The 25219-nt window shown below is 39.5% G+C and overlaps 1 long non-coding RNA gene across 1 annotated transcript; it reads left to right on the top strand.

The window, feature by feature from the left end:
• The first annotated feature begins 4573 nt into the window (after positions 1 to 4573).
• LOC116219902 lies at positions 4574 to 5921 on the top strand. Its single transcript, XR_004163347.1, has 3 exons — positions 4574 to 4645; positions 5535 to 5635; positions 5808 to 5921. It is a non-coding gene; the product is annotated as an uncharacterized LOC116219902 (long non-coding RNA).
• The last annotated feature ends 19298 nt before the right edge of the window (positions 5922 to 25219 follow it).

A 25219-nucleotide genomic window follows, 5' to 3' on the forward strand; every position in this document is an offset into this window, starting at 1 on the left:
TACCCTGGTATTGCAGTGCTGCCAGGGAGGGGTGGCTCCCCCCCTTTCTTTATCCATTATGTTCCTTTAATCTCTTTGTGGACTAACCAACCTTAGCCTTGTGGCTCTGGTCTCAGTGCTCAGGAGATCCACATTTTCCCCTTACCTTTTCTTTCCCCCCTTGATGATTAAATATTTCTTAGACTATAACGTTTTGTGTTGCGTGGTTAATGAGTCTACCATCGACTCCATACAAGGTGAATAACGTTGATTAAACTTGACAGAGACAAGGTAGATGAGGTATTAACAAATAGCATAGCTAACCGTAAGCAAGGCTATATAGTACAAACTACGGCTCGTTAGCGAACTAAAACTATTTACACCATCACACACGTATAAAAAAGACGGTTTAGAAAAAAAACATGTTTTAAAACGGCCTAATACTGATCAAATTATTACTTACAACACGTCTCCGTTTCAATGGGTTGGAGCTGTCGCGGCAGCAGTGAAAGATGTCAACATGAGTAATCGGTGAAACGGGTGTCAATATGGCTGCATCTGATTGGTTAATCATTTTCTTACGCCAGTATAACATTGTGTTATTGGTTCGACTGATTTAGTAGGCAACTGTGTTAGCCGGCGAGTTTAACAAACTTTTACACTATGGGTTTGACAAACTCCACGGGAAACTGTCCTGGCAACAACTGGTTTATCGTTAGAAATTATATAATCATGCCAACTTTAGAAATGTAGGTCCTCCAAAATTAAAATGCAAAGTTGAACAGATACGAGGCTTCGGCCCACCACCTAGTACTCAAGCGATTAATAATCTTAGATAAGAGATAACCGACTCTCATGCTGTTGATAGTGACAGTGATTACATTGTCTTTCCCCGTGTAACGGCGGTTGGGCAAAGAACTTTTACAAATCCTAAAATTTGAAATACGATTACATCACAGCAACATCAAACAGTGCACAAATAATCTAAATAATAATGCACAATAACAATGCACATATAACCTACACATTTTAGTTTTGGAGCAACATACCTGAATGAAAGGCAAACACAAAAATCGTCGATGAACGCAGGATCTGCACAGGTAAAATAAAATAACTGGTATGCTTACAGTGAATGTGAATTGAATTTGAGACCAAACATTAGTTTTTATTTGTGCATGTCACGATCATGTTGCCTAGCATTTTAAACTAGTAGCCTACTATACTGCTCCCCTGTGGACAAAGCAGTGGAGGCACTGTCAGCTCAAGTTTTCAAAGCCATCAGGTCATTTGCATTATTCAAACTGTAGAGGTAAGACCTGGTTACTAAGGCTATAGGTTCAAAACATACCCTTTGATACAACGATGCAGTAAACCAGAGATGAATGAGCACAGGGCAAGGGAGGAGAACAGTGAGAATGATTAATGGTGTATTATATATTATCAAGTTGTATTAAAAAAATGTTTAACTACTTACTCACACAATTTGTACGTCACACAATTTCTGAAACCCATCACTCAAAGAGCAAAACCTTAAAGCAAATCTGCTAATTCTTGACAATTTTTTTTATTTCTTACATAGTACAAAATATTGTGTTTCCTCACTGAACACAGTGTTTCCCCTAGGTTTACAGCTTTGGGGGGGGGGGGGGGGGGGCTGCGGCACGGTGCACGGTGCGCGGCGCGGCGTGGCGTGGCCACCGACACAAACGCTTAAAGGAATCATGGTGTTCATGTGTTTCTTTTAATGACAGCAGTCAATATAACAACTAAACATCGGAACATGTCTTTGTATGACAATTATCCACAAAGTGTGCAGCTTTTGTCGCTGCAGTGGTGTATCTTTCTGGGCTTCTGGAAGAACATTTTTGGAGATATTTGTGGCCTAAAATTCCTGATTTCGCAGGAGCTTTTCCAAAAAGTTGCGATGAAAGTTTTTATTTTTAGGTTTTTTTTGCAATGAAATTGGCGAAACAAGTGAAAGTTGCGATAAAAAGTTGTGAATTGTCCTCTTTGTAATTATAATTGAGTTATTTGTTGAAAAATAATTGATTAATAAACAAACATTAATTCATCAAGAACAAAACGATTGAGAAATGGTCCTCTTAATAACCTCACCAATATGCCAAACAAAAGCGTTGGGGGGGCGGGGCGCCCTCCTAATATAACGGTAGGGGAAACACTGGAACACTTTGAAATACTGTTTTGGTAATGCACTCTAAGTGTTTCTGTTACAGCCTTTAGCACCCGAAATGGCGTTGCATTTATGTGTTGACTAAATATTTTATATTTCAGTTTGCTGTAATGAACTTTATTTAGCAAACTGTTTTGTATTTTCTACATTCTAGCACTGAAAATGCAAAAGGTGCACTGTGCTTCACTATGCTTCAGTCCACAGTGTTTTGGAAAACTGAAGAAAATGACTGAAAGTATTATATTTCTGTGTTTATATATTCAGTCTATTTTCAGATATCTTTATGAAGTGCACTGTAACACTAACTTGAAAAGGCATAAGCCTAACAAAGGTAGAAGTGTTTTAGATTTATCACACTAGTGTGTATTTAGTGATCTAACCACATGAAAACACTTCAACCAATCTAACAAAACAAAAAAAATACATTTTGAAATGGGATAATTTTAATAGTTTTCAATGCAGTGTTTGATTTTGCAGGAGATGTGAGGTGTTCTGAAGTTTTGTGAATTTTGTGCAAATTAAAGTTTTGAAAAAATCTAACCAGGTTTCAGAAAATGGACGTAAACAGCTATGAAAAACTGTAACTGAAAGCTTTGTTTATATTGTGCCTACATATGACAAAAGACATTGCGTAGTGGTGTATTTTTATTTCATTCATATTTCGGGCTGTTAACTATCCTTCTGGTGGTTAGATAGTTCAAACAACTCAACAGCCAAAGAGTCCCTGTCCCCTGCACATGTGCTGCCTCAGATAATATAATAATACATATCTTAGATTACTCTCCTGTCTGGGCACAGACCAATATTAAATTACCAATTACTATTATGCTTTTACAATTTTTCCCTTTCCTTTAATGTGTTGTATAGCTTTTTGTTCATGTAACTGGTCTGCAAAGTTACAAAGCCCAAAATACACATCAGAAGGAGTAACTCTCTCCCACTGAAAACACGCCTCAGCTGACTAAAAGGCCTTGTTTGAATACCAGCCAGATTTGACAATTTTCAGTGAATTCCAGTATGTCACGTGTCTCTCTCATTTTTCCAAAGGTTGGGAATTCTAAATGAATGGGAGGCTTGTTATAAGGAGAAGATGAGATTGAAGGAGGTGTATCATTATCCGCCGGTGTGGTCGGAAAGAAAGAAGTTCTGGACCTAACGTGGGTAATCTCCTTCTTCCACTGCTTGTCCCTTCTCAGCAGGATCTCCGCCACCCCTTGTTCAAGCTGCCTACAGATCTCCTCATTATCTCCTCTACTGCCTCACATCACTGCTCTATAACCTCTGAGTCCAGCCTCTCCATTCGTGGCACTTTCCCCAGATGTTCTCAAGTCTATCCATTTCTCTCTGTATGCCTCGGACAGTCTGAGTTCTCAAATTACTGTCTGACATGCATGTGTTTCTGTTTACAGTGGCATGCGTTATCACCTTGGAATGACGGGGGGGAAAGTGGAGGCGTGTGCCAGTTTGTTGGAAGGGGCAGTGTGGTGTGCTGTTCTAGGCCTAATACCCTGGGCAATACACAAGCCTGTGTATGGACTGCACCCGTCTTTTAACCACATTTTTTTTTCAACATTATGTCATGCCATGTTGTTGGGGTGCAAGCCCAGACATTTAAAAGTTGTATGAAGTAGGGATGGGCATTTCAAGCAAAAATACTAAACCTACACCCCCTCCCTGCACGCACGCAGAACGTCAGAAGAATTTAGCTGAATTCAACAAAAAGTATTACATTATAGTCAAGGACTATGTCAAGGAAATATTCACAGTGGAGAATAATATGCCTACTAATTAGACCTACACAGCCTAAAAAATAAGATGCCATAAGTTACATGTGTCTGAAAAACATCCGAGGTAATGAGCAAGGCTGTTTGAGCTCAGGATAGGATAGGATAGGGCTCCCATAACAAGTTTATTTAAATTGATGTTTGATCAGCTACTGTTCTTTGCCATGTTTGATATGTCATAATTATAGTCATGTCATGTCAAGCAGGAATTGTGCAAAGATACGATATAACTCAGATACGATCAAAAATACAATACAACCCTAACAGACGAGGAGGTCTACTAAAACAACTACAAACTAACAAACAAACAACAGGAACAATGCTGGTCTGCATTACCTATACGTTTGGTTTGAGCTTGTGTTTGCTGGGTGATTGTGGTTTTATACATGTTTGTTTTAGCTTTAACCCCCACAGCTGAAGACTACCTTTGTTTGATCTAGGTGAAAGACAAACAGACAGTAGCCACACCCATCTGGAGTGACTGTGGAGTTTGCTCAGCTCCCCCCAAGTCCCCAGTCCCCAGTCCCCAGTCCCCAGTCCCCAGTATATATGGCTAGAATTGGAGATGCTTGTGGTTCAGACCTACACCACTGCCTGTGGAGTTTGGTCATCTATAACCCCAGTCTCCCTTTGCCACTGACTGAAGGAGCATCTGTTAAAGACCTGAATCTCCTGTGTCACACACATACAGGTGAGTGAATGTTACTGTATAGCATGACGACTGGATATTAACTGACATCTTTTCAAAGTTAGAGTGAAAGAAGGACAGGCATAAAGTGTGTGAGAAATAAATTGTTTTGTAGATTGAATGCTAATTAAAAGTATGGGCGTTTGTCTGAATTCTGGGTCATTCTAGGTAAATACTTAAGCTGGTTTGAATACAGTTAAAAATGGAAAAATGGGATGGCCTTTCACAATGGCCCTTATGACTTCTTATGTGTTATCTGTGTCTTATAAAGACACTTGATATGTGCTAGGCTCTCTTGACAGGTGGGTAAATGATTGACTAACTTCACAAATGATTTGGCATAGCATAGAGATGTACATATTACTGTGAAAGTGCGTTAGGCAGTGTTGTACTGTGGTCACTGTGTGTAGGGTGTAACAGACCCTCATTCTAGTTATCCCACATTCCTTTTCTATGTGCAGCTTTATCCTCTCATTTATCTCTCATGTTTAGCCCTCTTCGTACCCTCACCTATGCACCTTGTTAATTGTCCTCCAGGCCTTCCAGGCCTCACTTTATACTAAGGCTGTCTGTAATATTTAAATAACTGATTATTAGTAGAATGTACACCTCACGTCAGAACAAGTAATATGGTTACAAGATGCACTTAGGGAAATATACTGAACTCAAATCCTTCATTATTTATTTTCTTAAATAAAATTCTTAAGGCAGCTCAAAGGAATAAAATGAGACAGACACAGAGAATTACAGAAAGAATCCGTGTTGGCCCCGTCCTAAAGAGCCTCATTTGTGTCCTCCCTCATTCATTGTTGATGTGTGAATGTAAGTGTGTTTGAATACTCTTTTGGGTTCACAAGCAACCTCACATTTCTTTTTATTCATTTTGTCGCAGTTAGCTCATGGAAAAGAATCCAGTTCCTCCTCCTTACCCGGGATTACCCACAGATCCTGGCTATGGTGCCGCTTATCCGCCGTTACCTGCACACCAGCAAGGTCAGCTGCTTTCTCAAGCAATCATGGCCACTGTGTAGCTCCACAAAGTCTGTTCATGTTGTGGGGTGGTTAGCATATGTTTTCCTATGTGTTTTGAAACATAATTTGTTGGTATCCTAAACTGTCTTCACTAAGATTGCATACTGAGGATCTCTTAACCCCTCTCATATAGGTCCAGGCCAATTTCCCCCAACTCAATATGGAATGAACCAGCCAGCCGCACCACACGTGGGTGAGTCTGAATGGCATGCTGTCTAACCAGTTCTGAAACTATTGACTTTCTCATCCCCCGGAAAACAACCTGTGTGCCTACGGCCAATAATGTAGTGCAGAGTCACGCCTGTAGACGTAGTCTTTACAATGTCATATAATACAATAATAATAAAGCGACATTCATGGCATGAGAGCAATGCCCACCAATAAAACGTGCAGTTCTCATGCCATGAATGTCGCTTTATTATTATTGGGTAAAGTACAGTTCCCTTTCCCAATCGGATTTAGACATACCTTGTATAAAGACTAGAGCTGTGAAAAATAACGCGTTATGATTAAATTACAGGATTAATGCGTTATGTTTTTTAACGCATTTAATTCATGCGCAGAATGAGCTTCCAATATAGGCTACCCACAATTCCACTCAATCTGCACTAGTCGCCGTTTCTAATGCAGTCAGACGGCAGCTGCTATCCAAACAAACAAACAACAGTGATAATTCTGATGAACCTGAGGACTTTCTGGATGGGAAGTTTGTGTTCCAAAAACCAAAGATGGAACATTCAATAAAACCAAAGTGATAAGTACACTCTGCGGGAAGACGTTATCGTTTCACCGTAGCAAATGCGTTGGTCGGCGAGGGGAGTTCAAGTGGAATGCGCCAAACCACCCTCACTTAACAACATAGGTCCCTGAGTAATGCTTCGTTTCAATTAGGGCCTTAATCGTCCCGCTCTCATTGGGAATGAATGGAGACGATAGCCCGTCTGTCGAGCAACAAAACGCCTCCGCCTCCCTTCCAAAGTTGACGATTCTTTAACTTTATGCAATGGCAGACCACGTGGTAACCAATCAGTTTGGCGTGTGTGAGAATTGGCAGCTGAAGTTGTGCAGATGGGCGGGAGTAATACAAAAAATCAAAGCAAGATGGCAGAGTCTCGGGATTCTGTTACTGGGAAATATTTTATGTGAATAAAGGTGAATACAGGTGTTTACACGACTTTTATATGTCTACATCGACTCGGTTTGTTGTTTATATACTACACGAACACTGTCAGGGCAAACAGAATATTGTAGGTCTTAACTGAAGCTCTAGACCATTATTGTTAGCTTGCTGCTAACACTTTAATTGAAGATCAATGTAGAAGCTAGCTGGTTTGTAACCTGTAGCCTCATCGGTGCGTTTTTGCCTCTGGTATGTGTGATATCGTGATTTAACTGGCTGATATAAATGAATCAGAGAAAACAAATGAATAAAGGAATACATTTAATGGATAAGTAAATGAATCAGAGCATGAGTGACAGCCGCAACATCTATCATATTTCCAGTGGTGGAATGTAACGAAGTATTTTTACTTCGTTACTTTACTTAAGTAAATTTGTACGTATCTGTACTTTACTTAAGTAAAAATAATAGTGCATACTTTTTACTTTTACTCCATTACATTTTTTTGCTATTATCTATACTTTTACTCCGCTACATTTCTACAATATGTGCTGTTACTCGTTACATTTTATGAACATAGTTTCGCCAAAATGTTGCCTACACAAAACTATGGATTGCGTTGCTGTTTTGGAAGTTTAAACCAATCAGGTGGCTCTATCAACTCCAATGATATCAGAGTGCGCATTTGGCAGCAGCACTAGCGGTAGCTTTGCCTGTTATAGTTGAACATTCAGCCTGATTACTGCCTATTCAACATGGATCCAGAGTCGGCCTGAACTGAGCCCTCTGATATGAGCCACCCTAGGCCCTATTTAAAAGATATGTTCGAGTTTAAAGGCCCCAAGAATGACTCCTGGAGGTTTCAATGCGTTTCCTGTCTCCCTCAAAAAAAGGAGTTGCTAGCCTTCAATAATTCGCCCTCAAATTTAAAGTAGCATATCGAGGTAAGCAGAGTGATTGCTATGCTAAGTTAATGTCCCTGACTATTGAATATTCATATATGTATTTAATTCGTTTACTGACATGATATTATAATGTTATCTAGCGAAATGTATGTTGACATACAGCAATAGCATCAAAAAAACATGATTGGACCTTCATTATATATTTAACGTAGTGGTAAGATAAAGCTGGTAGGTTAGGTATGTCAAGCTAGCGTGCCTTGTTCTGTCCAGTTTTACAATCACATTTGTTTTTCATGTTCCATGTTTCCCTGCTTTACACCTTTACAATTAAATAAAAGATTTAAAGATATCACATGGTGTCTTTATTGGTTTGGCTTAATGGTATTAACTTTGCAAATAATCCCTGGTAGATAACTTGTCATCCGCAGAATTGTAAGATATAGTGTGAACAGTATTACAGATGGTAGGCACAATAAGTACACCAACCTTTCCAATTAACAAATGTTGTTGCTTATAATTATTACTAGTAGTGACATCTGTAGAGGCATTTATTACCAGTAGCTATTTCTTTATCAAAATGGCACAGCCTAGACATTGAGAGACAACCCATTGCGTGAGTACTTTTACTTTTAATACTTAAAGTAAATTTAAAAGTAAGTACTTTTTACTTTTACTTAAGTAGGATTGTTGATGTAGTACTTTTACTTTTACTTTTACTTTTATCCTCCTGGGTACTTGTACTTTTACTTAAGTACTAAACTGCAGTACTTCCTCCACCACTGCATATTTCCATGACTTCACAAGCTAATCTGCTATATTAGCGCTGCACTGCAACCGAACTTGCTACTTAACAGAGAAACTTGATTTTTCTGACAATGCCCCCTAGGCGGAATACCGCCTGCCGATAATACGCCTGAATGGAAACCTAGAGTAAATCTGCCTGTGACAAGTTGACTAGCACTGTTGGATGGATTGCAAAAAGCTGTAGATCGATTAATATTGTTGAGGATGAGGGGTTCACCGCAAAGACGCACAATAATGACAAAAATCCACAAGCTGTATGAAGCTGAAAAGGAAAATGACTTGGCTGCTACGAAACATGTGGCGCTGACAGGGGATCACTGGACCTCTGTGAGTAACGAGAACTACCTGGATGTAACTGCACATCTAATCACTAACGTGCATGAAAATAGAAGAGCGCCACTTTGCAGAGGCATTTGTAGAATAGTTCCAAACTGTTGCAAGCAATTGGGCAATTGAAGACAAAATGACCACTAGGGCCTTTAGAGGCATTAGATTGTGTCATGGTGTGGTTAATGGTTGTTTGACAAAAAAGAGAAACATTTTCAACCATCCTATAAAAACAATGGCTAAGAAGCCCACATAATTTCTGTTTGATTTAAAAAGAAAAGAAAAATGTTTTATTTAACCATACAATGGCTTAGAAGCCCGAATTCTGTTTAGGATGAAGATTATATTATTGTTCCATATGGAATAGCAAAGATGACTGCTAAAGAACTGCTGAGATGCAGCACCATTGTTTTTTTTATGAATAAAAAAAGAAAAAATGTTAAATGTATAAATCTTTTTGTTCTCACAAAAATATACCGACAAAATTAGTAATATGTGATTAATCATGAATAATCCACAGAAACCTGTGATTAATTTGATTACAATTTGTAATCATTTCACAGCCCTAGTAAAGACATAAACAAGTCATGCTCGATGTATGGCTGCAGCCCTTGTTCGTCTCTGGGAGCAGCCCAATTAGATCACCGCCCAGGACCTGCCAGGACCCTGATCGGGTGTAGGGTGTAGGGTGTATGTCCTTTTTTAATGACAGACTATGATCATTTTGCACTACTTTCTGTGTAGATCCCCAGTGGCTGCACTGTCATGGCACTCAAACAGTACCCAGTACCCTGTCCCTCTCTTCAGGGCTAAGTACCACCAGACGTCTCCTACCTAGACTATCATAATGTCACCTTCCTAAAATAATTAATTCATGACGTGCGGCAACGCACGTTTCCAATCTCATCGTTAAGTTTGCTAATGACACAACCATTGTGGGCCTCTTCACTGAGAGTGACGAGTAAGCCTACAGAAGGGAGGTTGATACCCTGACAACATGGTGTCAGAATAATAACCTCACTCTTAACATCAGCAAGACTAAGGAGATGATTGTGGACTTTAGGAGGCGGCAGGAGGTGGAGCATGTACCCCTACACATCAAGTGGAAAAGTTCAGCTGCTTCAGGTTCCTGGGGGTGAATATCAGCAATGATCTCACCTGGTCTGACCATTTTTTCTGCCATGTTCCTGATTGTTTCCCCTCCCCTATTACCACCTCTAAGGAGACAATTTTATTGTTCTTGCACTATATAAATTAATTGAATTGTAGTCCGTGGTTTAACAGCCTTGGTCAGTGAAGGAATCATTCATATGACGAAGAGGTTAAAATGATGATGCTTTTATGTGCATATATCAATATCACAAGTCAATATCAAGCCAATATCAATATCAAATCTAACCTCTCGAAAAAAACTGTAACCCTATCGAAAAAGGACATAGTAGTGCACATGACCACGTAACATGCTTCTTGTGTATTATTATTCCTCATAGTCATAATAATAAAATTAGCAGATTTTGTTCCATTTTTTCTCAATGATGGTCAAATATTAAAAATGCACTATTTCGATAATTTAGATTTATTTTCAGTATTTCCAAGTGAATGAAAAACAGTGAGCGTCTAGCAGCGATTATCATAGACATGCATGTATTAATATACAGTATCCATGGCGATTATAGCTTACTATCGAGATTCTAAGTAACATGGAGACAAACTTTTTCTGCTACTTCACGTAGACCATAAACCTCTGAATATAAAAAGGACTCAGTGAAATCGGGTGAGAAATGTAAACGCTATAGTGCTTTTTATTCAGAAAAACACACAGCTCATCCTCCTCCTTGTTACAGTCCTTCATCTGTCCAAAATGGCGACGACGCTTGCATGTCAATGGGGCGTCTGTCTATGGTGGTTACGGAAACATTTATAGTGAGATTGACAGGTCAACAACCAATCATGCAGCTAACATAGCTGGCCCATACATAGACATATATATATATATATATATATATGTCTATGGGCCCATACACCTCGCAAATCCCCTCAGACGTATTCTTCAGTTACAATAACGAGGTTTACAGTGTGCAGTGTCTACTTCTCGGTAAGTTAAAAAAAAAAATCTAAGCAGAAAAAGGTCCAACAAACCACTGATGACGTCACCCCAAAGTGAATAGTGATATTAAACATACTTCGTGAAGTCTAACGATGTAAAATAAACGTGTTATGATTGCATTTTTAATGAGAAATCAATGTTAAATTGTAAGAATATAACAGAAAAACTGTATTTCAGGAAGCAGAACACAAGTTATTACAAACATTTTGGTACAATGGAAGTGAATGGGAGATACAAAAAATCCAATATGGCGGAATATGGCGGAGACAGACGTTGACTCACGGTGTATTATGGGCGTGGTTAATAATGCCATACCAAAATTTCACTTGATTTAGTAAGTATTGTTACGAATTTGTATCTTCAAGATTTTCGTATACATATGTAGGACGGCCGATTGAGACCAGGCTGCATGAGGAGATGATTTAGGCAAAAAAGTCATTTTCGTCAAGAAATAACTTAGGCAATTATTTTAGGAAGGTGACGATAAAAAACGTACCGGGAAATGAAATCGGTCATATTTTATGGGATAGCCGGATTGGATGGGAATACCAGGAGCTTAGTTTTTGAAAGTTTGATCTGATATTGTCGATCCCTCATCCAAACTGAAATATCACTGAGACATGCAGAAATACAAGCTGAAATTATGGAATCATCTAGGCGGAAGGACAAGTACAGTTGGGTATCATCCACATGACAGTGATAGGAGAACCCAAGAGAATGGATGAGAGATAGTAGATAGAAATTAGAGGGGTCCAAGTACTGATTCCTGAGGTAAACCAGTGGAGAGGTGATGAGATTTCAAATCTTTCAAACACTCAATGAACGTCCATTGAGGTACGATTCAAACCAACTGTGTGCTTTCCCTGAAATTCCCAGTTCGGACAGCGTAGAGAGGAGGATATCGTGGTTCACTGTATTAATGACTGGTGACAAGGATAATAAAATGAGAACTGATGACTGAGCAGAGGCTTTTGCTACTCTCTGTATCTAGATCCTTGCCAGCCCTATGAGTAGGAGGACCGTGAACACACTTGAGATTGACAAACTGACAAGTTGTCCTGATGGACAATAAATGTATGGGTTATTATGATGACATAATATTCAAACGAATCCTAGCTGTGAGCAGGCAGCAGCTGTGTGAATCTCTAGACATTAGTGACTGGAAAGCCAGGTGTCACCTCCTCTACCAGTTAAACGAGAGTAATGGCTTTATCCATGTGTCACCTCTTCTACCAGTTAAACGAGAGTAATGGCCTTATCCAGGTGTCACCTCCTCTACCAGTTAAACGAGAGTAATGGCCTTATCCATGTGTCACCTCCTCTACCAGTTAAACGAGAGTAATGGCCTTATCCATGTGTCACCTCCTCTACCAGTTAAACGAGAGTAATGGCCTTATCCATGTGTCACCTCCTCTACCAGTTAAACGAGAGTAATGGCTTTATCCATGTGTCACCTCTTCTACCAGTTAAACGAGAGTAATGGCCTTATCCATGTGTCACCTCCTCTACCAGTTAAACGAGAGTAATGGCCTTATCCATGTGTCACCTCCTCTACCAGTTAAACGAGAGTAATGGCCTTATCCATGTGTCACCTCCTCTACCAGTTAAACGAGAGTAATGGCTTTATCCATGTGTCACCTCCTCTACCAGTTAAACGAGAGTAATGGCCTTATCCATGTGTCACCTCCTCTACCAGTTAAACGAGAGTAATGGCTTTATCCATGTGTCACCTCCTCTACCAGTTAAACGAGAGTATTGGCTTTATCCATGTGTCACCTCCTCTACCAGTTAAACGAGAGGTATGGCCTTATCCATGTGTCACCTCCTCTACCAGTTAAACGAGAGTAATGGCCTTATCCATGTGTCACCTCCTCTACCAGTTAAACGAGAGTAATGGCCTTATCCAGGTGTCACCTCCTCTACCAGTTAAACAAGAGTAATGGCCTTATCCATGTGTCACCTCCTCTACCAGTTAAACGAGAGGTATGGCCTTATCCATGTGTCACCTCCTCTACCAGTTAAACGAGAGTAATGGCCTTATCCATGTGTCACCTCCTCTACCAGTTAAACGAGAGGTATGGCCTTATCCATGTGTCACCTCCTCTACCAGTTAAACGAGAGGTATGGCCTTATCCATGTGTCACCTCCTCTACCAGTTAAACGAGAGGTATGGCCTTATCCATGTGTCAGTAAGAGCAAGTAACTGAAGGGATAACTGTGAGACCAAAGCAGGACTTACTCACTGAGTCATAATTTAGTGTGAAAGTGTGAAAAGGCCTTAGAATTATCATTACCTTTGATTCATAAGTATAAATGATTCTTATATACAGTATATAAACCAAAAGAAACTAATATTTTAAAATCTCAGGTTTGTGTTTGTTTGCATTTTGTGTTCATTTGTGTTTATTTGCTTTTTTTTTGTCTGTGCAGTGACGGTGTTGTTACAGCCAAATTTGTCTGATGTCCCTGGTCAGACACAGTGTCCTCACTGTCAGCAACATGTTACGACTGCAACCAGACACACAAACGGCCTTCTGACCTGGCTCCTCTGTGGCGGCCTCTTCCTGTTCCTGTAAGTGGCCCATTTGGGCTTGTGAAAATCTGTTTGAAAAATGAAATTGCTTTTTGACTGTTTTGCTATATATGTTACCTATATGTTATAATTAGTGCTGTCAAACGATTAAAATATTTAATCGCGATTAATCACATTTTTGTCATAGTTAACTCAAAATTAATCGCGATTAATCGCAAATTTGTATCTATTCTAAATGTCCCTTCGTTTATTTATTTTTTCCATCATTTTATTTTTATTTGAATGCCCTTATCAACATGGAAAAGTGGATTGGCTTGCTTTAAGCAAATGTTTTATTTTATTGAAACCCAACATTGTCAAACAGGGCGGTACAAAATAAAATTATAAAGTGCACATTTCAGGTAAACAAGGACTCAGCCTATAGTGCAGTTAAACCATGGCTTAATATTTTCTCTTTTTCAAGTTTGCTGGGAACATAGCAGTCAGGCCTCTTATTTCAGAAACAATGAACCATAACAGTTAGGTTACCAATAAAAGGTAAGCCTACTACTTCTTTGATTTCAGCCAGCTGCCTGTTGACATTTTCAGACAACAGTGAAGCTCGCTTCTTTTGCACAACACAACTTTTAAAAGTAAACTTTCAATTCAGAAGCTTTTTATCATCCATTTCGCCGTATCGCGCTCACCATTCACTCAAACCGTAACGTTACCTACTACACAGTTTGCGAGGCCAAAAAGAACGTTAATCTAAAAAAAAAAAAAAAAAAAAAAAAAAAAAAAATTATAAAAAAAGAAGTCGCGTTAATCTCGCGATAAAAAAATGTACGGCGTTAAAATGGGTTAGTTAATAACGCGTTAAACTGACAGCACTAGTTATAATGGCTTCTTTTGTTTGTCTAATACGTTTTGTGATGCCGTTTAATTTGTTTAAATCAAAGACTAAGCATGAGCATCAATAGTTAAACTCGCAATGTTAAAGAAATCTAGAAAATACATTCCTGGATCTGGCCTGTGATGCTGATCTGCTCCAAAATGTAATGGGTTCTTCCTGGGCGCATACTCTACCCTTCCACCAAGGTTGCTGGCTGCTGGCTTGCTGGACACTTCCAACACCGAGCCACCGGCAAAGAGAGCAAGAGTGGTCGGAAGCAATATCATCAAAAATGAAGGGGACATGAGAAACGTTTTCCACGGATGCACATTTAATGGAGGTATCCAAATATCCAACATAAACAAACGTTAACAACAGCCTAATGTTAGTATCCCAAGTCACTCGTAACTTTAGTTAATTAAGTTTAAACAGCATAGGCTATTTAGGTTACGTTTATTAACCCGGTTAATGAGCAATGTGAATGAATGAGATGGTGCCAGATCTAGCAAGGAGACCTGGGATGTTTTCAGACGACGCACAAATTAATGTCGATCTCCTAGCTAATCATCCATAAACTTTTGGTGCTAAACAACGTGATGTTCACAATGCTGTAGAACACTAATCTATTGCTGTCTGTATATTCTACATGCAAATACTTTCATTATTCATTTTTGCCACTTTATTTCCACTTGTATTTCCGCATGTATTTCTATCATAATAATGTTGCTATAGCAGTATCAGGAAACACCTGGTGGTTGTGCTGTTTACTTGTTTCATGTTGTTTTTCTGCAGTGTAATGACTTATGACTCTTTTCCCGACAATGTGTACACTACATATTTAAGTAATAAGGAATATATTTTATTATATATATATATTTTATTTTGAAACAATCCATCAACCCTCCCCTATAGACTCTACTTTGACACTAACTATGCTAGTTGATTGTATTTTCATATTAATGTGTATCTCTAAAAAATGCATCCAAAAAGACTTTTGAATTATTAAAAAAATATATATATTAAATCTTTACCCTACTGAATGTATTTTTATCCCACACCTAAAACTACCAGCATCAGAGATGTGTGTAGAGTGTGATGACATGTGTGTTTGGATATGAGATGGCATGTGTGTTTGGATATGAGATGGCATGTGTGTTTGGATATGATGGCATGTGTGTTTGAATATGTGATGGCATGTGTGTTTGAATATGTGATGGCATGTGTGTTTGAATATGTGATGGCGTGTGTGTTTGGATATGAGATGGCATGTGTGTAGAGTGTGATGGCGTGTGTGTTTGGATATGAGATGGCATGTGTGTTTGGATATGAGATGGCATGTGTGTTTGGATATGAGATGGCATGTGTGTAGAGTGTGATGGCGTGTGTGTTTGGATATGAGATGGCATGTCTGTTTGGATATGAGATGGCATGTGTGTTTGGATATGAGTGTATGAAGGATTGCAGAGGCAAGACATCAGTCTACCCACCTACATCCCACTTGAAACACATTTAATTACAGATAAAAAGTGAATCCGTTCCCTCAGGAAGCCACACATATCCCCCAGAACTGGTTGTGGTTCGGGCCACTATAACCCAGTCTTAGCTTGCCCATCACTGGATTAACAACTATGTCAAACGAGAAAAAAACACTGAAAAAAAATTGTATTGGGGTAGTGGTAGGTGTATCTGAGTATGGAGTATGTCCTCTAAGATATTTCATCTACAAGCCTTAATGTCTGCAAGCAATAGTGAAGTGTGATCTTTGATGAGACTAGAGGGCAACTGGTCTGGTTAGGTATGGTATACCCATGTGACATAGACAGATCTTATGTGAGGCCCCTAACCACAGTAGAAAAACATCTTTAAACATCTTGTACTGTGTACAGCTGAAAATGTCATGTTCAAAATAATTTGAAGTCTTGACTGTGCCTTGTGTAGTAATGGAGTGTAGTGAAGTCTTGACTGTGCCTTGATGCAGTGTAATGAAGTCTTGACTGTGCCTTGTGTATGTAGCGCCCCCTAGGCCTATTTCCTGACACTAAAGGACGTTTCATGGGTTCCTAAACTAATCCCAGTAAAGTATATAATACATATGATTCTTGCTGACCTTCTGTTTAAATGTCTATTGGTGATTTTACATGTGCTACAAATAAACTATTAACTTAACTATTATTTAAATGAAATACCCTTTTAACCCTACACGCTATTACCCAATAATGGCTTAACACTAAGAAAATACTCAGAACTCAGGTTGTTCAATTATCAATAAAAAATATAATTTACTGATTTGAATAAGAAAATAAATATTAAAAACATCACTGTAATACATTCTTAATGAAAAACAAAATAGGATACACAATGTATGAATAGCTTTTGAATTAAATGAAATTACAACAAACCTCAAGTTTGAATAAACCTTCAAATATACATAAATCAAACAAGAGCAGTTACCTATAATATGTCCCTAACAGACATCCATATTATAGTAGCTCGTAGGCTACCTAAACTAACATTCAGCTAACATACACAATACACGACACATAGCATTAGCACAAAACACATGCGTGGGCCCACACACACACACACACACACTCTCACCAGTGAATCACCCACCCCAGTTCTAGCCGGCAAATTAGCTAGTAGGCTACCTAGCAGCTAACCGTTGCAGTACTGGAGCGTTGCTTGTGTTCGGTGTGGCCAAAAACAAACAGACCCCTTCACTCCTTTTTGGAGCAAGAAAATAATACATTATTACTTTATGATTATTTCTTAGTTCTAATGGGTTATTATAACTTAACTAAATCTAAAGTTTCTTAGCACTAATATGCTTTTTAGCACTGCGCTACATGTAGTAATGCAGTTTAATTAACGTAATGACATTTGCATTTGTCATTTGAAAGTCAATTTGGCACTTGTGAAAGGTCACGCTATCTCAAAAGAGCAGATTGTCTGATTAGCATGTGATACCTCGATACCTCACACATAGTCTCTAGACCATCGCCACGCTTCCATTCCTATCACCCAGCACATTGCACCATTTCAGTAACACCATTATTGCAGACACAGCAGGTGCAGTAATTCATAAATAAATAAACAAAAATATGAATGCATGTACATGTACTTGGGTGTGTATACCTCTCCACCAAAACAAAAAAATAATAATATTTGTTTGTGTTATGAACTATTCCTATATCTATATACACAAGGTAACTCAGTGTGTTCTAGGTACTCAAGCCATTAATAATCTTAGATAAGAGATAGTAATGGAGATTTCTCCATTTCCCCTGACCGACTCTGATGCTGTTGATAGTGACAGCGATTACATTGTCTTTCCCGAACGGCGGTTGGGCAAAGGTCTGTTGGACACTGCGGTGCTTTCGCTCGTTTATTTCTGAATGACACACAACATTTGAAATACGAGTACATCACAGCAACATCAAACAGTGCACACATAATCTAAATAATAATGCACAATAACAATGCACATATAACCTACACATTTTAGTTTTGGAGCAACATACCTGAATGAAAGGCAAACGCAAAAATCGTCGATGCACGCAGGATCTGCACAGGTAAAATAAAATAATATAAAATATCTTTCAATACGGCAGCACTGTAAGCTAACTAGCGGAACGTGGGGAATGGAATGTTTATGTAGAATGTGTGCATAGAACGAATACGCTAATTAGCGTTCCAAAACAGATAAGAACATTTACAATCTTCCTGCTGGTACATTAGGCTACACATCAACACTCTATATAAATATATTCATAATGAAAGTTAAAATGATCTGGACTTTAAAAAGGTGTCAAACTAAACAATACATTTGATGCATGAAAAGTTCCTAGCAAACTTTACAGCTAATCAGTGTGTCTATATAGAACCTTGTGGTCAGGTGAAAAATATAAATAAACTTTCTGCCCATTGATAAGACCGTACCAAAACCATCACAATACATACTAAAATACAAAGTACATGTAAAACGTCGAAGTTTTCAAAATACATTACATTTCTAATGTGAAAGTTTATGAATTGTGAGGGGCATTTTGCACATTAAACCTACCTGTAGACACGCATACCGCTTGTCTGGGTATAGCAACACTACATGAACACAACCTGCAGACCTGCAGTACCCCACATCTCCAAAGGTGGCTCTGAAACACCAACACTGACTAAACCTGCTCAATTATGGCAGAACTCATATTGCTGTTTTCAACATTTTCACCTCCGTTATAAAGCAATATTCGCTTAATATTAGACTCTGTTCTTCCCACTGTGGGATGCTGCAGCATGGCTTCCACCTGCAGAAACCCTCTGCTTCCAGCTGTCCATGTGTGTGTGTGTGTGTGTGTGTGTGTGTGTGTGTGTGTGTGTGTGTGTGTGCGTGCGTGCGTGCGTGTGTGTGTGCGTGCGTGTGTGTGTGTGTGTGTGTCTGTGTGTGTGTGTGATGTGTGTGTGTCTGTGATGTGTGTGTGTGTGTGTGTGTCTCTGTGTGTGTGTGTGTGTGTGTGTGTCTGTGTGTGTGTGTGTGTGTGTGTGTGTGTGTGTGTGTGTGTGTGTGTGTGTGTGTGTGTGCGCGCGCGCGTGCACGTGTGTGTGTGTGTGTGTGTGTGTGTGTGTGTGTGTGTGTGTGTGTGTGTGTGTGTGTGTGTGTGTGTGTGTGTGTGTAGGATGCTGCAGCAGTACTTCCACCTGATCCACTTGCAGAAACCCTCTGCTTCAGCTGTCCATTCCCACCACACTGTCATGCACCGTTTCTACTCTGCTTATGATACATCTTCCATACATATTGTGAGCCAGCCTATTTACCCATAATATAAATTAAATGACATCGTTTTCTGCTTCATAGCTTATCCTTATAATTGAAACCTTATGAGCACACTAAGCTACTCTACAACCAATACTTTGAATGCTGTCCGTTATCCGCTGTCTTCTTGTATGTATCATTAAATTACATTTTATTTATACAAATTCATACACATATCAGGATAAGCTAACTAGCATACACGTGGCAAATGTACACTACATACACGATACATGCAAACATAAGGTGCTATATATTTACATTTAGTCATTTAGCAGACGCTTTTATCCAAAGCGACTTACATATGTATACACATTTCACATTTACACTGATGGCACACTGCACATCAGGAGCAATTGGGCGTTCAGTGCCTTGCTCAAGGACACTTCGACAGGGAATCGAACTAGCAACCTTCTGATTACTAAACGACTTCTCTACCACTGTACCACTGCCGCCCCCATATATATGATACATACACAATGAATAATGGATAAGATGGGGATAGAGCATTGGCATGCCAATGTAACCGGTGTAACTTCTGCGTTGTGTTTTTGTATTTGTGACTCGTGGACAACAGTTGCTGAGATGGATGTTTATTTCTGTGAAAGCACACCAACAGACAAACAGTTTGGTGAGCTCCCCGTACACTAGCTCCACTGTCAATGCTCATTCCGAGCATATACCAAGTATTGAGAGTATTGTAGAACAGCTTTGTAGGTATACAGTGTGCTGGGAAGGTTACTATTACAAGGGTAAGTAGAGCAATGAAATAGAAAACTGTCGATTGTGGCAAATATTTACATTATGGGTAAATAGCTAGCACAGAGTATGTAGGTGTATTGTGAACAGAGCATAATTAATGCATGACAGTGGGGTGGGGAGGGGTAAGGGTAGACAGAGGGTTACTGCTAGTAGATCAGGTGGAGAGACTACAGCAGCATCCCACAGTGGAGACAGTCTAGACTAGGAGGGTGTGTGTGTGTGTGTGTGTGTGTGTGTGTGTGTGTGTGTGTGTGTGTGTGTGTGTGTGTGTGTGTGTGTGTGTGTGTGTGTGTGTGTGTGTGTGTATATCAGGTGGAGAGACTACAGCAGCATCCCACAGTGGAGACAGTCTAGACTAGGAGGGGAAGGCAGAGACAAGGTGTGGGCAGAACTCTGCTGCCTAATATGCGTATATGTACTTAATGGTTATGGGGATGACAATGTTTTCACAGCCACCTGCATTTGAGGGCAAAGTTCACGTTAAATGAGAGAGTACATTTGGTTAGTAAACATCAGTTTGATAACAGATAATTAGATACATTTAGGTAAACAATTAACAGCAGGTAATATGACCACTTTATCAGTATTAATGCCTGAGCGTAATATGATATAGAACGAGACAAAGAGGGAGGGGGAGAGGCTTCTCAGCATGGTGTATGGGAATTTAGTTTATATTTAGTTTGAGTTATATTTATTTATGTCTAGTTTGAGTTGTATTTATTTATGTTTAGTTTGAGTTATATTTATTTATGTCTAGTTTGAGTTATATTTATTTATGTCTAGTTTGAGTTATATTTATTTATGTTTAGTTTGAGTTATATTTATTTATGTCTAGTTTGAGTTATATTTATTTATGTCTAGTTTGAGTTATATTTATTTATGTTTAGTTAGCGTTATATTTAATTATGTTTAGTTTGAGTTATATTTATTTATATTTAGTTAGAGTTATATTTATTTATGTTTAGTTTGAGTTGTATTTATTTATGTTTAGTTAGAGTTAGTTATATTTAATTATGTTTAGTTTGAGTTATATTTATTTATGGTCGGCTGATATGGTGCATGACAATGTCAGCTATACATGAATAGCAAGGGTGGCAGGATACAGCAACAGTGCTCAACAGGCTGGCTGCTGTCCCCTGGATTGGTAAAGGCCCTCCTACACAGTACAACATGCGCTGTCTGTAGCCCACTGCTGCTAAACACAACAACATGGCTGACAAGAAGTAGGAAGTACGTTGCGACAGGTGCTGGATTTTGATCCATTATTCATGACTCTAGGATGCACAAAAGAGGAATGTTTTAAGTCTAGATTTAAAGATGGAGAGGGAGTCTGCTTCTCAGATGGAGGCAGGAAGATTATTCCACAGGAGGGGGGCTCCATAGCAGAAGACTACTGCTTCCTATTCTGCTTTTTGATATTCTTGGAATTACAGAGAGACCTGCACTCTGGGAACAGAGTTGTCTTGGTGGGCAATAGGGGACAATTAATTCCCTGAGGTAATTAGGAGCTAAGCCGTTAGAGCTTTGCATGCTAGAAGGAGCCAATGCACAGTGGCTAGTACAGGTGATATATGTCCATGTTTCTTACTTTGAATAAGTGCGCAAGCAGCTGTGTTCTGTATAAGTTTGAGGCTCTTTATTTATTTGTTGCTACATCGGGACAGAAGAACATTAGCAGTAGTCGCAATGTAATAAAAGCGGCAAGCTTCCATCTTAGATAGTTGTACAATTTCATCAGGTTTCATGCATAGGTAAAGTTGGGTGTCATCAGCATAGCAGTGGAAGTTAATGCCATGCTAACTTATAACAGCACCTAATGGAAGCATGTACAAAGAGAAGAGCTGGGGTCCAAGCACTGAGCCTTGGCGAAATCCAGAACTTACTCTGGTGTGATTGGATGGCTCATTGTGGACAGGAACACATTATTGCCAACGTTGCCTTTGTGCTTGCACTATAGGGTTCAGGCTCTGGGTTCTGTGAAGTGCTTTGAGACCATTTCAATTGTCATTGGTTCTATATAAATACAATATTTGAATATATATATATATTCAATTTGAATTCAGCTGAATACAACTTGCACTATTTTGTGAAAACTACCTAACCCCCTTTTTCTGGCTGTTATATGTTCACATCAGACACATCAACAACAAACAAGGCTGACTGCAGTCAGTTTTTTATTGCACGCACAACTCACAGCAACACACACGTGTTATATATATATATATATGGAGGCGACCAGGACACACTACACACACACACACGCACACGCAGGCCTGAGGTCGCCGTGAATTTTTGCTCTGCCTTTAACCCATCCCGGATCGTCCCTCCTCCAGGATCCTCCAGGAGCAGTGGGCAGCTTCTCAGCGCCCGGGGACCAAGTGAACCGTCCGTCTCGGTCAGGGACGGACAGGATTGTTCTGACATCATCCCAGTGCAAAACCTGCAAATAATGTCACCTCTTGAAGTTGAGCATATATAGAACGCACCTAGGGTCTACAGCGATTTGAAGTGTGGAATATTGAAGTAGTTCGACTTTAATTTGGGAAGTAACTGTTAAAGGCATACATCCTTGTCTTTTGACCAGACCTTGCAGATAAAAGTCTTATTTTATCTATCTATCTATCTATCTATCTATCTATCTATCTATCTATCTTTCTACTACTACTATATGCATGCAAGAGTAAATAGAGGTCTTACCAGCTATCAAATTGGGCTGCTCTGGTGCACTTGGCTCACTGTAAGGCTGAAGGGTAGAATCTGTCTTCTAAGTGATCAATGCCTAATTGCTCTTGAAATGCAGACCAAGCACTCACAAATTTCTCTGATGTCTTCGATTCGTTTTGGCCAGGTCTGCCTGGGGTGTGCTGGCTGGCTCTGTTGCTGAGGAGAGCAGGCTTGCTGGTACTTTTCCCTCCCCTGCCTAAGATCAACCTGTTCCTGTTCCAGGTCCTGAATTTTGATGAGACCCACCTCTGATGCTGTCAGCACAAAAGACAATTATTTTATTTGGTTAATCTCATTCATTCTGTATCATTTTATTTTGTTAATCTCATTCATTTTGTGTTATTTTATTTTGTTAATCTCATTCATTTTGCATTCTCAAATGAAATTAGAAGTCTCCAATCTCTCTCTCGCTCGCTCGCTCACTCACACATACACTCTGTCCATTCGTCAACGTCTTAAATCTAATTTCTGTCCTAATATCCCTCGGTTGGCAGCCTTGGTGAATTATGCATGGCCTTGATGAATTCGTCTGTCACTGTGTGCAGTAAGGCAGAGAAAAGGCAAACGGAAAGGCGCGGCTGGACAGAGAGAGGCCCAATAGAAAGTGTAATGACATAGAGATGGATGGAAGCAGTGATACATCAGAGATTTAAAGAGGAGTTTAGATAGATAGAAAGCCTTGAAGGTGTAAACACATGAACCCTCACAGCGGCTGTCCGTCACGACCACCCCACCAAGGTTGGGCATGACAGCCTGCCATATGTGCTTTGGAGATCAAATACTAACAATTATATCCACGCAATAGAGCCTATAGATTTTGAACATGTGACCACAGGTCTGGTTGCAGAAGCACGACAGAAAGCTTTTAGAACCTTGAAAGCTTGGCGAATTTCATATGATGAAGCATGCCTGATCAGTCATGACTCATATGTGTGCCTCAGGAGCTGACGGCTGAGAAACTGATATTATGATTGGTTCTGAATGAGAAATGGCGTAGATAGATCACATGAATCTTAGAGGATCCTCCTCACCAGAGCCTCCTATACTTTACACTGCCTAAGGTAATATCGCCCAAAAATTGTGTTTCTCACCAGTCAGCAACATTTTTGTTCAGTATGGAAATGATGTTGGTGTTTGTACTGTACCTTAAAAATAGACAAACAGAAATGTGTCAGTATTAACACAGCTGATGTTTTGACCTGTAGGGTGACATGTGGATATTTTGTTTAAATCCACACGTAACTAGATGTGTTCTTAGCCCTTTACTCTCTTGTCCACTGACCACTGCCAGCAGATCTCTACATCTTATACGTAGAAATACTGTGATATCAATAGTGTATGATCTTCAATTCAACATGTAGCCATTCATTCTTTACTCCTATTGCTAAATCAGCAGCCCTAACTTTGAAGCTATATTAACTTTGCTATATTCTGTAAATAATGGAGATGAGAGGGATCACCACAGCATGGAATGTAAAGATTGTCAGTACTGAATGTAAAGATTGTCAGCACTGAATGTAAAGATTGTCAGTACTGACTGTAAAGATTGTCAGAACTGAATGTAAAGATTGTCAGCACTGAATGTAAAGATTGTCAGTAATGAATCTAAAGATTGTCAGTACTGACTGTAAAGATTGTCAGTACTGACTGTAAAGATTGTCAGCACTGAATGTAAAGATTGTCAGTACTGAATCTAAAGATTGTCAGTACTGACTGTAAAGATTGTCAGTACTGACTGTAAAGATTGTCAGCACTGAATGTAAAGATTGTCAGTACTGAATCTAAAGATTGTCAGTACTGACTGTAAAGATTGTCAGTACTGACTGTAAAGATTGTCAGTACTGAATATAAAGATTGTCAGCACTGAATGAGGGTCAGCTGGAGTCTAGAGCGTGAAGAGTGAATAAGGCATACCAGCTGACATTTGCTCACAAATGTCTGACCCCTGATCATAAATATTTGATCGGGCATTTTGAAATATTAATCTAATTGGTGATCTCACTGTCTGCAGGACACACAGGCCGGTATACATTTTCTCTCTCTCTCTTTCTCTCTCTCTGTCTGTCTCTCTCTTTCTCTCCCTCCACTATACACTCGCTCGTTCTGAAGCACGCACGTGCACATCATCAGTTTCCCATCTTTGCCCTCAGTGCTCATCCCAGCTGTGGCCTTTAATTGAATGACGATGAGAAGCGCTAGGTGTGAAGGAGAGGAAAGGGAAGGACATGTCTAGACGTTTCTTCCTCTGCCACAGACTCTCACTGGCAACAGCACTCCCTAATGCACACACTCTACCGGCACAAACACACACTAGTAATCACAAAAACACTGGTAATCACAAACACACACTGGTAATCACAACACACACTGGTAATCACAACACACACTAGTAATCACAACACACACTACCGGCACAAACACACACGTGTAATCACAACACACACTAGTAATCACAAACACACACTAGTAATCACAAACACACTAGTAATCACAACACACAACTGGTGCAGAAAACAATAGATGAGTATGTCATGATCTGCGCCGTAACATGTTGACTATATTTGTTTGTGTGTGTGTGTGTTTGGTGG

The sequence above is a fragment of the Clupea harengus genome, chromosome 26 (genome assembly GCF_900700415.2).
Source record: "Clupea harengus chromosome 26, Ch_v2.0.2, whole genome shotgun sequence".
NCBI lineage: Eukaryota > Metazoa > Chordata > Actinopteri > Clupeiformes > Clupeidae > Clupea > Clupea harengus.